We start from the raw sequence: 17976 nt of genomic DNA on the forward strand, positions 1-17976 counted from the left end.
GGGCTGTCTCTGAGGCCTCTGTCAGCTTCTTATTGAAGCTGGTGGTCAAGCTTGTGCTGACTTCCTCAGTTGGCCCTTTAGCTACAAGTAAATCCCACTCGCCCTCCTTCTGTCGACTCGGAGGCCTAAGTGTCGAGTTAAAGGCCTAGAAATGCGTCTCGGGATATTCAGTTCTATTGCAGTCAAGAGATGAAGTAGAAAGAAGACTTGCATTTCTATCGCGCCTTTCACGACCACCAGACATTTCAAAGCACTTTACAGCCAATGAAGCACTTTTGAAGTGTACTCAATGTTGTTGGGAAACATGGCAGCCAATTTGCGCACAGCAAGCTCCCACAAACAACAATGCAATAATGACCAGATAATCTGGTTTTGTTACGTTGATTGAGGGTTTAATATTGGCCAGGACACCGGGGAGGACTCCCCTGCTCTTCTTCGAAATAACGCCATGGGCTCTTTTACGTCCATCTGAGAGAGCAGACGGGGCCTCGGTTTAACATCTCATCTGAAAGACAGCCCCTCCGACAGTGCAGCACTCCCTCAGCACTGCACTAGAGTATCAGCCTAGACTTTTTGTGCTCAAATTCTTGGAGTGGGACTTGAACCCACAACCTTCTGACTCCAAGGCAAGTGTGCTATTCACTGAGCCACGGCTAAGTCCTGGTGCTTGGATGCACTATTTGACACAATAGGTACCACAGATGTGCTTTAGGGACAGCCTGCAGACTTACTATCTCAACAGTTGGTATTTGGAATTTTAGGGACCCAGCCCCGCCCCCTAATAGGCCTGCAGCTATTGGACTTTGCTTCCCCACCCTCACCCGCCCCCTCCAAACTGAACAATCTGGACCATCGTTGAATAACAGATTCAACAAAATGCCTTCTAGCTGATGTTAACCTATACTCAGCTCAGTGACACGGCTGTGCTTTCTCATGAAATCAGCAACGTTTTGTTCTTGTGTCGTGTTCTATAAATGAACGGCAAATTAAGCAGATGCGGTGGCATGAAAATGTTGAAATCCCAGTGATAACCTTAGAAAGGGAACTGATGGGTGTGTGATACCACGGCAGATCCATTGCTTCCTGTGACGAGCAGGTCATCAACCTCAATTAATTAACAAAGCGGAGCTCCTGGCGAGCTGAGTCCGACACGCGGGCCTTACCAACCATCAGTTCCATCATTTGCCCATTGTTCTTAGCGGGAACAGCTGGCACCCCCCCCCCCCACCTCCCCCGGCTAAGTGGGTACATACACGATGTATGACTGAGCTACAGAAAGCAGGATGAGTTTGTGATTGACCTCAGCGCCCCTGGGCTGTAGAGCGGGGTAAAAAATCAGTCAGAGCTCTCATTCCTGATTACTGTCCATTGATGGCTGCTGGACAAATGTGTGTGTGTGTGTCTATCTGTGTGTATATCCCAAAACAAGCGCTCTACTCGGAGCTCCGACACGGCAAGAGAGCCCCAGGTGGGCAGAGGAAATGCTTCAAGGACACCCTCAAAGCCTCCTTGAAAAAGTGCAACGTCCCCACCGACACCTGGGAATCCCTGGCCCAAGACCGCACAAAGTGGAGGAGAAGCATCCAGGAAGGCGCCGAACACCTCGAGTCTCTTCGCCGGGAGCAAGCGGAAGCCAAGCGCAAACAGCGGAAGGAGCGCACGTCAACCCAAGCACCCCACCCACCCGCCCCTTCAACCACCGTCTGCCCCACCTGTGACAGAGACTGTAGGTCCCGCATTGGACTCATCAGTCACCTGAGAACTCATTTTTAGTATGGAAGCAAGTCATCCTCGGTTCCGAGGGACTGCCTAAGAAGAAGAAAAAGTATATACGTGTGTCTGTGTGTGTGTGTCTATCTGTGTGTGCGTGAACGTGAATGTGGGGGTGTCTGTTTGAGTGTGAGTCTGTGTGTGTCTATCTTGTGTGTGTCTACCTATGTGTGCGTGTGAGTGTAAATGCGGGAGTGTCTGTTTGAGTGTGAGTGTGTGTCGATCTGTACGTGTGTGTGAGTGTGCGTGTGCGTGTGTGTGTCGATCTGTACGTGAGTGTGAGTGTGCGTGTGTGGTGTGTGTGTGTGTGAGTGTGTGTGTGCGTCGATCTGTACGTGTGTGTGAGTGTGAGTGTGCGTGTGTGTGTGTTGATCTGTATGTGTGTGTGAGTGTGCGTGTGCGGTGTGTGTGTGAGTGTGCGTGTGTGTCGATCTGTATGTGTGTGTGAGTGCGTGTGTGGTGTGTGTGAGTGTGTGTGTGTGTCGATCTGTATGTGAGTGTGCGTGTGTGGTGTGTGTGTGTGTGTGTGTGTGTGAGTGTGTGTGTGTCGATCTGTATGTGAGTGTGAATGTGCGTGTTGGTGTGTGTGTGTGTGAATGTGTGTGTGTCGATCTGTATGTGTGTCTGAGTGTGCGTGTGTGGTGTGTGTGTGAGTGTGTGTGTGTGTGTGTCGATCTGTATGTGTGTGTGTGTGGTGTGTGTGTGAGTGTGTGTGTGTGTGTGTCGATCTGTATGTGTGTGTGAGTGTGCGTGTGTGGTGTGTGTGTGTGTCGATCTGTATGTGTGTGTGAGTGTGCGTGTGTGGTGTGTGTGTGAGTGTGTCGATCTGTATGTGTGTGTGAGTGTGCGTGTGTGGTGTGTGTGTGTGTCGATCTGTATGTGTGTGTGAGTGTGCGTGTGTGGTGTGTGTGTGCGCGTGGTTGTCTGTTTGAGTGTGTTCCCTTTAATTTTTTTTGGGGTGCACCGCCCCTTTAACGGGCGGCGCGGCCCATTCAAATTCCCGCACATGCGCGGTTTTTCTGATGGTAAAGCCGGCAAGCGGCCTGCGCGGGAGCTCCAGACAGCTGCACGGCCGTGCGGCTTAAAGAGAACATTGATGAGTGTGTGTGTGTGTGTGTGTGTGTGATTTGTGGCACTGATTTCTGTCCAGTAACATTGGGATCACCCAATGCGTCCCTTTCTGATCCAATTAAAATGGGCGTAAACAAGTCAGCACCATGTGCTTCACTCAGATTGGGTCAGAAACAGCTGAGGTATATCCCCTGTAATTAAGCGGAGAGACTGAGGAGTAACAGAATGAAAGAAGGGATTTTGTTGTTGGGCAAAGGTATCAAGTGATATGGAGCACAGGCAGTTGAGGTACAGATCAGCCGTGATCTCATTGAATGGTGGAACAGGCTCAAGGGGCTGAATGGCCTCCTCCTGTTCCTATGTTCCTGTGTTACTATTGTAGTGTCCGTGTGTTGATAAAGACACTGAAGACAGGAGTTGGTTCATAGGTATTTACTAAGCAAAGTCTGGGGGGGGTTCTAACGGATATACACAATATACAGGCTTATATAGCCCGAGTGGCAATTACCGGCATTACAGCACACCTGGGGCTCTTAAAGGCACATACACCACAACTATTTCACAGCTGAGATAAACACATGAGGGAGAAAGGGAGATAAGGATATGCTGATCGAGTGAGATGAAGTAGGGTGGGAGGAGAAATGACAACAGAAAATGCTGGAAAAACTCAGCAGGTCAGGCAACATCCGTGGAGAGAAATTTGAGTTGACGTTTCGGGTCGAAACCCTTCTTCAAAACTGGAAAGAAAAGAAAATAGATTGATGGCACAGAAACAAGCCATTCGGCCCAACTGGTCTATATGCTCCACACGAGCCTCCTCCCACCCCTCTTCATCTCACCCTATCATCATATCCTTCTATTCCTTCCTCCCTCATGTGTTTATCTAGCTTCCCCTTAAATCCATTTATACTATTCGCTTCAACCACTCCCTGTGGTAGCGAGTTCCACATTCTCATCACTCTCTGAGTAAAGAAATTTCTCCTGAATTCCCTATTGGATTTATTAGTGACTATCTTATATTGATGGCCCCTAGTTCTGGTCTCGCCCGCAAGTGGAATCATCTTCTCTACGTCTACCCTATGAAAACCTTTCATAATCTTAAAGACCTCTATCAGGTCACCCCTCAGCCTTCTCTTTTCCAGAGAAAAGAGCCCCAGCCTGTTCAATCTTTCTTGCTCTTTGACGAGTGCTGGAAACAGATGAACAGGGCATCGGTTTAATGGCTTGTCTGAAGGACAACACCTCTGACAATGCAGCATTCCCTCAGTGCTGCCTTACATTATGTGCTCAAGTCCTGGAACTAAGGCTTGAACCAGCAACCAGGAGAGGTACCAGTTGAACGTGTAGTGAATCTTTAATAGAGATATAGCTGTAAACATTCTTGACTTTCTACTTCATAATAATAACAATAATAATAATCAACTTTATTGTCATTGTTAGTGCACAAGTGCAGTACAACGAAATGTAGGCTTGCGGCTCCCGAGAGTGTACATTTTGATTAAGACATTTAACATTCATTTGACTTGTAACATAAACATAACCATAATAAAGTGCATTGACAGATGTGCAGGCTTTAGAGTTTATTTGTGGAGTTCAGTAGGATGACAGCCCTGGGAAAGAAGCTGTTCCTAAATCTGGTCGTTCGGGTGCGAATGCATCTGTAGCGTCTCCCAGATGGCAGGGGGGTGAACAGACTGTGGCTGGGGTGGGTAGGGTCTTTGATGATGGTCAGTGACCTCCGTAAACAGCGTTTCTGGTATATGTGCTCTATGGTCGGTAGCCGGGTGCCGGTAATGCGTTGGTGAATTCTGGAGTGGGATTCTTTGCTCCATTTTAGTAAAGAGACTGCATGAAAGACTTGCATTTATATAGCACCTTTCACTACCACCGGACATCTCAAAGCACTTTGCAGTCAATGAAGTACTTTTGGAGTGTAGTCACTGTTGTAATGTGGGAAACGCAGCAGCCAATTTGTGCACAGCAAGCTCCCACAAACAGCAATGTGATTATGACCAGATCATCTGTTTTAGTGATGTTGGTTGAGGGATAAATATTGGCCGGGACACCGGGGAGAACTCCCCTGCTCTTCTTCGAAATAGTGCCATGGGATCTTTTACATCCACCTGAGAGAGCAGACGGGGCCTCGGTTTAACATCTCATCCAAAAGACAGCACCTCCAACAGTGCAGCACTCCCTCAGTACTGCACTGGAGTGTCAGCCTAGCTTTATGTGCACAAGTTCCTAGAGTGGGAACTTGAACCCACAACCTTCTGACTCAGAGGTGAGTGTGCTGCCCACTGAGCCACGGCTGACATGCAGACTTTCAGCAAGAGTTAGAGCTCTCATTTTCTGCTTTCTTGTATATAAAATACAACTAGTTTTGCCCTATCCTCTCTGGTTATGAATTTAAGCCAAGCAAGTAGATTACTGAGCAAACAGCTGGACAGGATAGAATGATCCCAGAACATTCTAAAGCATTCTTACCAGTATTGACTCTGTATTGTGCTTGCTTTGATGCAAAAATGTACCGCTCTGGTCTGACCCTGTATGTTTTATTCATTGGATTACAGAAATAAGTGTGTCGAAGAGCAGACACCGAATAAAATATTTACAAAGAGAATCTGTTGCAAGAAATGATGAAAGTTTGGCAGTCACGTGGTTGAAAGGGAAGCAAAGTCCTGATCTGCTCCTTTGTTACCATCCAAAATAATCGTGCGCCCTTCTTCACGTGAAGGGTTCCACTAAGTGATATTGAGGATGCAAGGATAATGGGATAATGTCCGAGATTCAACCCATGACATCACTGGGAAAAGTGGATGGGGTTCAATGGGAAGTAACAGATCTTTGCCAGTTGTTTCTTGTACCTATGCGCTCTTCCCTTGGAGAATAGTATGAAGTGGTGGAAGGATTCACAGGCTGATTAACAGTCTGACAGGGTGGTGTGGGCGTTGTTTTAGGAGCTACACACTCTTCCCTTGGAAAATAGTGTGAAGTAGTGGAAGGGCGGAGAGCAAGTGGATTGGCTGCCGACAGAACCCAGTTCCGCTGGGATTCCTCCCTGTTTTTTTTGTATCCAGCCATTTGCCAAAAGTGGAGGCCATGGGAGCATCTTCTGCTTTCTCCTATGTCAGTGCGGGGGTGGGGGACGGTGTGGGCGGCTGCGTAGCTAAGGAGTTCTTGGTAAGTCCTTCCTGTAGGCCTTTATAAGGCCTCAGCCAAACTCTCACCGACTGAGAGTCGTGGTGAGTGCCGCTGAAGGGAAACGTAATTGATCCCAGAGGAGGGCCATCAACTTTCGAGTGACTCGCTTCAGAGCCGAAATTCCACCCCCCCACCACCCCCTTCAGCCCTGGGAAATGCCTCGAGCACCGCCTTTCATAGGTCAATGGAGGTTGGTATTGCTTTCAGGCACCAGCGGCTCACTCTGATGACCCCGACCCTGTCAGTTGGGATAGGGTCAGCGTTGCGGGCCTCTAGGCGCACTTGGATCCCGCTCTGCTTCACAGAGCAGGGCTACCAGAATTAATCGCCACCTCATGTCCTTTGCGTGCGCCATCACTACAATCAGAATGACACCTGGAGGCAAGATTTTCTGTCTTGTTTGCAGCAAAATAGCAACGCCCATTGCCAATACTGAACCGAGGCATTCGTTTTCCCTGCAATAATGACAATGCTGCTTTGTTGAAGAATAGTTAGAATTTACTGCAACAATTGTTTTTTTTTTAAATGAGATTTTCTTTTGTCACAAGTACATTGGACTATAACTGGGCTAGTGGTCCCCTTGTTATTCAGGCCATCTGAAGTGTAATGGTATCCCTGGACCATCAGCAGGATGTTATAGAGTCATAGGGGGAATAATTTGGTATCGCCCCATTTGGGGCGCCATTATCGGCCGTGCGCAAAGTTTAGCGCCTGGCGCTAATTATCGCCTCTGACAGCAAACTTGGCTTTTATCACCCCTGGAGGTGATTGGAGTGCTAAATCAGGCGCTTCACACCTGTCTTAAGGCGCAAAGGCCGAGGAGCGAGGCGCTACCTCAGAGCGCTGGCGAAGCAAGGAAGGTCAAATCCAAATGAACCTGCAAAGTGCTGCTCAGTACTCAAAACTCCTTCACACAGCGTTGAATCTCTCCAGAAGTCTCTCTCTCTCTCTCTCTCTCTCTCTCTCAGAATGCGTGGTGCAAAAATGTCACCGACAAAAAAAGGCAGGAAGCGGTCGCCTTTAAATAGCGCTCCCCCAGTCCCTTCCTGACAGCAAAATGCTCCACTCAACCTGTCGTTGCTAGCGGCAGGCGGTAAGGCAGGGGGCGCCACTCAATATCCGGTCCGGGGCGCTAACGGGGCGTTGCGCACTCGACTGACATCACAAACTGCCGGCGCAGGAGATCGTGGCGGTAGTGTTTAGCGCCGCCGCAAAATGTCTAGTTAATTTCGCGAGCGGCACAAACATCGCCGCGCCCGGGCGCTAGTTGCTTTGCGCCCCATTAGCGCCCTCTTAAGGCGCTAACGGGAGGCACAAACCAACTGAATTTTTCCCCCTACAGTACAGAAAGAGGCCCTTCGGCCCATCGTGTCTGCGCCGGCCATCAAGCCCTGTCTATTCTAATCCCATTTTCCAGCATTTGGTCCGTAGCCTTGTATGCTATGGCGTTTCAAGTGCTCATCTAAATGCTTCTTGAATGTTGTGAGGGTTCCTGCCTCTACCACCCTTTCAGGCAGTGAGTTCCAGATTCCAACCACCCTCTGGGTGAAAAAGTTTTTCCTCAAATCCCCTCTAAACCTCCTGCCCCTAACCTTGAAACTGTGCCCCCTGGTCATTGACCCCTCTACTAAGGGGAAAAGTTCCTTTCTATCTACCCTATCTATGCCCCTCATAATTTTGTACACCTCAATCAGGTCCCCCCTCAGCCTTCTCTGCTCTAAGGAAAACAACCCCAGCCTGTCCAGTCTCTCTTCATAGCTGAAGCGCTCCAGCCCAGGTAACATCCTGGTGAATCTCCTCTGCGTCCTCTCTAATGCAATCACATCCCTCCTATATATAGTGTGGCGAACAGAACTGCACACAGTATTCCAGCTGTGGCCTAACAAGCGTTTTGTGAGCAAGAATGTACGGTTCATCTGTTTCACCCGTCCATATTTAATACACAGCCCTTGTAAAGTGCTACCAGTAACACTGCTGCCGTTTAATTAAGTTATATCCTTTTGAACCAGCAGATTGGGCAGTGTTCGAAGTTTAATATTATTGGCTAATTAATATATTGCAGTTAACAACGATAGTTGGGGATTGTTGCGCCTTCTAAAACATTCGCTGCGAAGTATTTCAAATGAGGATCTGTTTTAAGTGGGTAGGTATGTGAGCGTTGGTTAACAAAGGTGCTTGTGATTTATGGCTTTCAGCCTCTTCACCCTTGAGCTGTTTATTTCCATGAGTAGATGTCAGAATTGATGAGTGTGATGAGTTCCTTTGTGCTGTGTTCCAACTTTCAAATTGCTCCCTGTTGCGCCTGCTCTCAGTTGAAAGCAGCCACAAACAGTGGGATACGTCCTGTTGCTTTTTAGCCCAAAGTAACAACTCTATGACTTAGCAGCAGAGCAAAGCAGACTTGCTAAATGCGTGCGTTGTAAACATCTTGCTCTATTTTAGCTCGTCTTTGACTCAACTCTGAACGTAACTGCAACTGGACTCGAAGTCGCCACGGCAGACCCTTAAAGCTCGTCTATGCCGTGTTTGCCTGGGGCTCTTTTAAGTCGTGTAAATCTGGTCTTGTGGAGTACCGATCACAGAATGGACACAATCCGCTTTCCAGTCCGTAGACTATAAATCAGGCGTCATGCCTTTAAGAAGGATCACACCTTTAAGAAACTCGATCTGCAACATAGTTAAGCCCAGAGCGGGGGAGGAGCAGTCGAAGCTGTGCACTGATGAAAGACAGTTGTACTTTGTGTAGCTCTGACTCCATTTTTGTGTTCAGCATGCAGCCTCAACAATTAAACCTTTTCTGTTGAACCTCTCCGAGTTCAGTATTTTTTGCTAGGAGTACGTAGACTCCTACATTGGTGACACCGACGCTCAGGACGACTCCTAAGCGTAACCATGGCTGACACAAACGCAGTTTCTGTGAAGCTGCCGGAGTTCTGGGAGAACCTGGCCACCGCCTGGTTCCTTCAAGCCGAATCGCAATTCCGACTCCGCAGCATCACCGCTGACGCAACGATGTACGGCTACCTCCTCGCCTCCCTGGGCAGCTCCACAATCACGAAAGTCTGGACAACACTACAAAACCCTCCGGAGGAAGGCAAGTACGCACATCTCAAGGCCGCGCTCATTAAAAAATTCACAGCCTCCCAATTCGTGCGCAACTGCCACCTCCTCGACCTCCCGGGCCTCGGTGACTCCACACCGTCAGACTTGCTCTCACACATGCTTGCTCTGACCGACGACAAACCGCCTGGCTCCCTCGTCCGCACGCTCTTTATCCGCCAACTACCTCCCAGCATCCGCCCGGCGATCGTGGCGTCCAGCCTCACGGACCTCGAGGCCCTGGCCGACGAAGCCGATAAGCTCCTGTCCACCAGCTCCAACCACGCCGTCACCCCCGACCTGGCCTCCGCAGCGTCGGCGCGCGCTCCACCCTCTATCGCGCGGCCACACAGCTCGGCCACGAGGCCCCCCAGGCCCCCACGTCCCCCAAGCCCTCCGACCCAGGGCTACTGCTACTTCCATACCCGGTTCGGCGCACGGGCACGCCGCTGCAGCCATCCCTGCACGTTTCCAACCGCCCCCACACTGGCCTACACAATGGCCGTGGGGCAAGCAGGCGCGCTGCTGTACATTACGGACAGCGCCTCCGGACGCCGTCTCCGATGCGACACGGGCGCGCAGCGCAGCATCATCCCCGCGTCCGCCCTCGAGATCCAGCGAGGCAGCCGCGGCCCTGCGCTGGCTGCTGCCAACGGCACCGACATCCGGACGTACGGCACCCGCACCGTCACCATCGACCTCGCAGGCCGCCGCTACCACTGGGAGTTTATCACCGCCAAGGTGCTCTCCCCGCTCCTCGGTGCGGATTTCCTGTGCGCCCACGGCCTGTTGGTCGACATGCCTCGGCGCCGCCTCGTGGACATGAACACCATGTCACCTATCCCGGGCGCCATGGCTCCCCCCCAACCCGCCGAAATGGCGTGGCAGTGCCGCGCCCGCTCAACGGACGACTACTCAGCACTCCTGGCTGAGTTCCCAGCCCTCACCAACCTGACCTTCTCCGCGAAGGTTGCTAAGCATGGGGTAGAACACTTCATCCCCACCACAGGCCCACCGGTGTATGCCCACGCCCGCAGGCTGGACCTGGCCAAGCTGGAGATCGCGCGGGCCGAGTTCTCCACAATGGAACAGCTCGGCATCATCCGCCGCTCCAATAGCCCCTGGGCCTCCCCACTCCACATCGTCACCAGACCCGATGGGGGATGGCGCCCCTGCGGGGACTACCGGCACCTAAACGACGCCACCACGCCGGATCGGTACCCCATACCGCACATTCAAGACTTCTCGGCTAGACTGGCCGGCCGCTCAGTCTTCTCCAAAGTCGACCTGGTGCGCGGTTACCATCAGGTGCCAGTCCACCCCACGGACGTTCCCAAGACGGCCATAATCACCCCTTTTGGGCTATTCGAGTTCCTCCGAATGCCCTTCGGCCTCAAAAACGCGGCCCAGGCCTTCCAGCGGCTCATGGACTCGGTCCTCCGGGACCTGAAGTTCCTCTTTGTCTACCTGGATGACATACTGGTAGCTAGTTCCTCCAAGCAGGAACACATCGAGCACCTCCGCACCCTGTTCCAGCGGCTCAGTGAGCACGGGCTCATCATCAGCCCAGCCAAGTGCCAATTCGGCCTCAGCAGGATCGAATTCCTCGGTCACCACATCACGCAGGACGGAGCCATTCCCCTGCCCGCCAAGGTGCAAGCCGTCCAGCAGTTCCCCCGGCCTACCACCATCAAAGGCCTCCAGGAGTTCTTGGGGATGATCAACTTTTACAACCGCTTCATTCCCGGAACGGCCTCCCTCATGCGGCCCCTATACGAAGCCCTCCGGGGTAAGAAAGACAGAATGGCGATCGAGTGGTCGGCGGACATGTTGACCACTTCCGACTCAACCAAAAAGGCGCTCGCCGACGCCACCATGCTCGCTCACCCACAGCCCAACGCCAGGGTGGCCCTCACCACGGACGCCTCCGACCACGCGGTCGGCGCCGTGTACGAACAGTGGGTCGACGGGGCCTGGCAACCGCTGGCCTTTTTCAGCCGCCAACTGCGCCCCCCGGAGGCCAAATACAGCGCCTTTGACCGCGAGCTCCTCGCACTGTACCTGGCAGTCCGCCATTTTAGATTTCTTCTGGAGGGCCGTCCCTTCACCGCGTTTGTCGACCACAAACCCCTGACACTCGCGATGGCGAAATCTGCGGACCCGTGGTCAGCCAGGCAACAACGCCAGCTCGCCGCGGTGTCCGAATTCACCATGGACATCCGGCACGTCTCCGGTCGAGACAACGTGGTGGCCGACTGCCTATCCCGCCCCGCCGTCCACGGCGCCCACTTGGCAGTGGACTATGCTCAACTGGCAGCGGAGCAACGCACCAACCCCGATCTGCTCTCCGCACCCACTACCCTCCCAGGGCTGCGACTGACCGACGTCGCCTGCGGCCCGTCCGCCGTCACAATCAAATGCGACACCTCCTTGGCGCAACCCCGCCCCGTAGTCCCGGCGTCCTGGCGAAAACGGGTGTTCGACATCGTCCACGGCCTCTCACACCCCGGCACCCGCGCGTCCATTAGACTGGTGGCCAACCGATTTGTCTGGCGCGGCCTGCGCAAAGATGTGCGCGTCTGGTCCAGATCCTGCATAGCTTGCCAGCGTGCCAAAATCCACCAGCACGTCAAAGCCCCACTCGAGGAGTTCACCGTGCCAGAAAGAAGGTTCGACCACGTCCACATCGACCTCGTCGGCCCCCTGCCGCCATCACAAGGTCACACGCACCTGCTGACAATCGTGGACCGTACCACCCACTGGCCCGAGGCCATTCCACTGACGTCCACCACCACCGCCGACATCGCGAGGGCGTTCATCGGTACCTGGGTCGCTCGGTTCGGCGTCCCCTCCGACATGACGTCGGATAGAGGCCCGCAGTTCACCTCTGATCTGTGGGCCGCCATCGCCCGAAACCTCGGGGTGGCCGTTCACCGCACCACGGCTTACCACCCCCAAGCCAACGGACTGTGCAAGCATTTCCACAGGTCCATGAAGGCATCCCTCCGCGCCAGCCTCGAGGACGAGGCTTGGATCGACCGCCTCCCGTGGGTGCTACTCGGCCTACGCTCCGCGGTCAAGGAAGACCTGCAAGCCTCGGCGGCGGAACTCGTGCACGGCCAGCCGCTGCGCGTACCCGGAGAGTTCCTGCCCACCGCCACGATCCCCTGGTCGGCTGACCAGCAACGCCGCGCTTTCGCCAACCGAGCACAACAGTTCGCTCCGGTACCCACCGGCCAGCACGGCGAACCAGCAACCCGCGTACCACCTAGCCTGCACATGGCCAAATTTGTTTTCGTGCGCCATGACGCCCACCGAGGACCTCTACGGCCCCCATACGACGGACCCTACAAGGTACTCCAGACGGGGAACAAGTTCTTCCTCCTCGAAGTGGGCGGCAGAACTGACAAGGTGTCGGTCGACCGGCTCAAGCTGGCGCACCTAGAGCCCGACGAACCCGTTCAAGTGGGCCAACCCCCACCGCGGGGCAGACCGCCTAAGAGCCCAACGCGTCCGACCGCCCCGCTCCCGATACCAACCGCCAAGAGCCGTTCCGGCCATGCCATCAAGCCGCCACGCCGGTTCGTACACTCCCTACTAGCGGATTCTGGGGGGAGCTGTGTGGCGTACCAATCACAGAACGGACATAATCCGCTTTCCGGTCCGTAGACTATAAATCAGGCGTCATGCCTTTAAGAAGGATCACACCTTTAAGAAACTCGATCTGCAACATAGTTAAGCCCAGAGCAGGGGAGGAGCAGTCGAAGCTGTGCACTGATGAAAGACAGTTGTACTTTGTGTAGCTCTGACTCCATTTTGTGTTCAGCATGCAGCCTCAACAATTAAACCTTTTCTGTTGAACCTCTCCGAGTTCAGTATTTTTTGCTAGGAGTACGTAGACTCCTACAGTCTCTTTCTCTCTCTGTCAAGGAAAATCCATTTGCGTCAGTGGATTGGGTCTGGGGGCACAGCACGAAACGTTCCTGCCTAATGCCCTTTTCAAAGCGAAACCTGTCCTTGTGAAATTTAGCTCGTGACAACAACACTTATTAAAAGGTGATTTGGAGTCACACAGTCACTGAGCAGCAACAACAACAACCACCACCAACGTAACACAAACAGATTATCTGCTCATTATCACATCGCTGTTTGTGGGAGCTTGCTGTGCGCAAATTGGCTGCTGCGTTTCCCACATTACAACAGTGACTCCACTTCAAAAAATGTACTTCATTGTCTGCGAAGCGCTTTGAGACATCCGGTGGTCGTGAAAGGCGCTATATAAATATAAGTCCTTCTTTTAGTAAAACGTCCCAAGGCGCTTCACAGGAACGTTTTCAAACAAAATTTGACACTGAGCCACAGAAGGAGATATTAGGTCAGGTGACCAAATGTTTGGTCGAATAGGTAGGTTTTAAAGAGCATCATAAAGGAGGGGTGGGAGGTGGAGAATTCCAGAGCTTAGAACCTAGACAGCTGAAGGCACAGCCACCAATGGTGGAGCGATGAAAATCGGGGATGCGCAAGAGGCCAGAATTGGAGGAGCGCAGAGATCTCGGAGGAGCTCAGAGATCTCGGAGGGTTGTAGGGCTGGAGGAGATTACAGAGATAGGGAGGGGCGAGGTTATGGCGGGATTTGTACCTTTCACTCTGAAAGATGGCACCTCCAACAATACAGCAATGCATTGGAGCATCTGCCTGGATTCTGTGCTTGAGTTCTGAAGTGCCGCTTGAGGCCACAATCTACTGACAACAGGCGCCAACAGGCGTACCAACTGGGCCAAGCTAACACTGGCAGTGAGCGAGTGGGTTCAAGTGGAATCCATCTTGTCTGTCGGGCTCTCCCAAGTCTAAGCCTGACGGTATGACAACCATGAGCGCTGCAGATGCTAATGACTTGTGTCTAATTTGTCATAGGTTGCTTTGCTGTGAGTATTTTTTGTTTTCTCCCCAAGGGACAACATTTAGACAATCGAACCTTAAAATGCCTTACTGATATATGCCCAAAGCAGTTTAACAGCCATCAGATTATATCTGACTGACCAGACATTACAAGCCCATGCACGTTACAATTAATAGACCATAGAGCCATCTGTTTATATAGCTGTAGGAATGAATCAATTATTGGCCCAGAAATTCGGGTCTCCACGGGTGAGTACGCACGGGGTGCTCACCCGTAGGCCCAATGGAAGTGCCGGTTTCCTGCATGCACGGGAAACCGGCACTTCCGTTCCTCTGAACGAAGGGGTTCAGAGGTCGAACGCGTGCGCGGGAGAGGCTGCGCGTGCGCATCGAACTTACGTTTTTTTTTACAGGTTTTCCCGGGAGGGTAAGTCTCCAGAAGTTAGAAATGTAAAAAGCAGTCGTAAGGCCTGCTTTTTACAAGGTAAGTGGTGAATTAATTAAAATTAAAACATTTTTTCCACAGGTTTATTATTTTTAAATACTTTAAAGCAAGTTAAGTTTATTTTTTGCCCCGTTAGAAAATAAAATTATTTTTTTCAAAAATTTAAATTATTGTTTAAAATAGTTATTTCATGTAATTTATAGTTTATTTAAAAAATGTGATTTAAAAAAAAATTATTTGAAGATTTAGTGCTGTTTTGGGGCCGTAGTATTTATAAGTCTTGACAGCACTTCCTGTCAGACTTATGAATGGAGCATTCCCTGCTCCGATTGGCTCTCCATGGCCCACGTGATCCCAGGGGACGCTTCGAACTAACTGCGCCCCTGGGATACGCAAGCACTGCGCGCCGGCAGCTGGAGGAGGCCCAGGATTGGAATCCCACGGGGCCCACAGCTCAACGGCCGGCGTGCTAGGTAAGTGCAGGTCGGAGGCTTGCACCCGCGGGAAGCCCCCCGACCCGAATTTCTGGGCCATTAAACTAGATGGAGAGGGACTGCCATTTTTTGAAAAAAATTAAGAAAGAAGTACATGGATGAAGGAAGTGTGTGAATGAGGTCAGGTAGTACAATTCCATAAATTGACTATAGATTCCCTATTCCTCCTCTTTGTCTTACAGTAAATGGCATTGTACTGGTAAGTACAATGCCATGAATGCAAGGGTTTGCTAGCATTAACTGTAAAGCAGCCAGCAAAATATGGTGTGGTCGCAACACCTTTGTCCCAATTGTCTTGACTTTAGACAGTCAAAAGAGTATTTTTATTAAAAGGAGTAAGAAAGCCAATCATTTTCGGCAGCTTTTTTTTCTGACCTGGAGCCATAACTGCCCTCCAATCCGCAAGCTTCCTTCACCAAACAGCAGTTAAAATTGACCTTGGGCTGTGTTTTGCTTACAGTGACTAGGCTTTGTGGTATTAAAGGGGCAGGCCAGCTGAGTTTGCCAGTTAATGGATGGTGAGAGATGCCAGTCATGATTCTAATGGTTGCAAACTATTTAATTAGAAGTTCATTGTCCATTTATTGTTGCCAGTAGAGTTGCAGCATCAGTAATTGTCATTCAGGAACAGTGCAGAAATGTTGTGCTTCATCTTTTTAAAGAGAGGTGTGTGACCACTTTGCTGAATAGCAATTACCAAGAGTTAGCTGTAGCTCAGTTGGCAGCACTCTTGACCTGCTTTAAGTTAGAATGTTGTGGGTTCAAACTCCCACTCCAGTGAGACTTGAGTGCAACATCAAAGCGAACAGTTCTAGTAGAGTGCTGCACTATCAGAGGTGCAATCTTTCAGATGAGACGTTAAACCAAAGTCCTCTCTGCTCTCTCAGGTAGATGTAAAAGATCGCATGGCACTATTTTGAGGGAGATCAGGCCAATATTTATCCCTCAACTAAAACAAAATATCTGGTCATTATTTCATGGTGTTTGTGGGAGCTTGCTGTGTGCAAATTGGCTGCTGCGTTTCCTACATTATGACAGTGACTACACTTCAAAAATATTTCAATGGCTGTAAAGCACTTTGGGATGTGAGGATATGAAAGGTGCTATAGAAATGCAAGTTCTTCCTTTTAGAATGACCTATAACATTGCTGGAAATAGTAACAAGGGATCTTGTTATATGTTCACTGGCTATATGTGGTATGAGCTGATTTAACGTACACACAGTTAAATAAAGAGAACACTAAGTGTATCGACTGATCTTAATTGTGCCTTGTTGTAACAAACAGAAGTAACACCCAAGAGGGCTGCTAACCAGTAGCATTCTGTCGTGAAATTCCGCAGGAGGTTAGCGGCGGCCCCACTGGGTATCCTCCCGATCTTCTGCGCCCGGAGATCATGACATCATCTCTGGGTGCAGCGCCCCGGGAGAAAACTTCGCCCTTGCTCCCTGCAGCAGCGCAAATTGTTACCGACTGCTGCAGGGGTCGCGAGCGGTGAGGCCGGCCGCTCGCAGGGCGCGGTGGCCGGCTGGCATGAAAGAAATGGCCGATTTAAAAAGAAAAATTTCTGAGCACCTGACGCGGGCTGAGTGCCGCGATCGGTTAGCCCAGCACTCAGCTTGATTTAGCGCTCCGCTTCCCTCTTGGAGCAAAAAATGGGAATTTCTCACATTTTTGACTTGGCGCCCCAAATGGCCCTCGAGCGGAATTTCTCCCCCCTAGTTTCTAACTGCATCACTGCTGGTCATTTGCAGTTTAATTGCTCCAACTTGCTTCTAATTGGAAGACAATTAGTGAGAGATCAGACTTGGACTTTTTCACCACTATGTACATCAACAAGTAGTAGGAAGCAAGTGCCACCCTCTATTGTCCTGATCATCCAACAGGGGTGCCCAACATCTGGGACATGGCAGGAGGGCACATGAAGCTGCTTCCTCTACGGGCAAGCACACATCCATTCAACTAGCCAGCCCACTGAAGGATTGAAGAAGTACCAGTTAGTGGACAGGTGCTAGCAGCCATTTCCTTAATGGACACGGCTCTAGTTTCAGCAGGACCATATTGTGACCTGCACCGAGGCACAAGCCCACCTCCAACCCTTGAGGCCCTCACTGGCCAGCAGTATTTTGGACATCTTTCCTGGGCTTTATTTGAGCGTGGTGTACTCCATATTTAATTCTGGCTGAAGCCAGCAGTTCAGGGGTTTCTCAGTGAGGTCCTAAATAGATGCAAAGGGTAGCCCTTTCCTCTCAGCAGCCATCCGCCCAATCTATGTGATCCTTCAAATAATGCAGGCACTGTTGACTGGTGCACAATGAAGGTGACATGAATCAGTCATTCATGAAAGGAAGACTTATGAAATAATACTGAGCGGCCTGCGGGTGGCGCTGTCCAGGGAGAGAATAAATACTCGGGCACAGGCCCAGCTTGCGCAGGACATTCTTAACAGGAACTAGTGAAGGACACAACTAGACCTCCATGTTGTAAAACAGTTGATTAAAGCTTTGTTTAACGCTTAGACCAAGTGCCTAGTAGTTTTCTTATGTCAGAAGGCCTCATGGATGCTTCCTGGATAATGGGCACTGCTTTGTATCATGATGTTTCTATGGTCAGATACCACCTGCACGTTCATTGAATAGAAGTCCTTTTTGTTCATGTAGATGTTAGGGTTGATATGAGGAACTCTGGCCACATGGGTTCCATCTACCATGCTAGGTACCTTTTGGAAATCCAGTGAAACTTCTGTGCTCTGTCTTACTAATACAGGAATCCCGCCCCAACCGCGGTTTTGCCATACGCGGATTTCAAGTATACACAGTTTCCTCTCTGCGACAACTTTTGCCGACCACGGCCATGAATTTTGCGTATGCGCGGTTTTTAATTTAGGATTAAGGTAAATAGCATGATTTTATTGCTTTTATATTTTTTATTGTGTTATTTGAACATTTATACTGTATTTGCCAACCGCGGTTTTACTAACCACGGGGGTTTTCAGGGA

Source organism: Somniosus microcephalus, chromosome 33 (genome assembly GCF_052327205.1).
Source record: "Somniosus microcephalus isolate GS21.2 chromosome 33, FLI_Smic_1.0, whole genome shotgun sequence".
Classification (NCBI taxonomy): domain Eukaryota; kingdom Metazoa; phylum Chordata; class Chondrichthyes; order Squaliformes; family Somniosidae; genus Somniosus; species Somniosus microcephalus.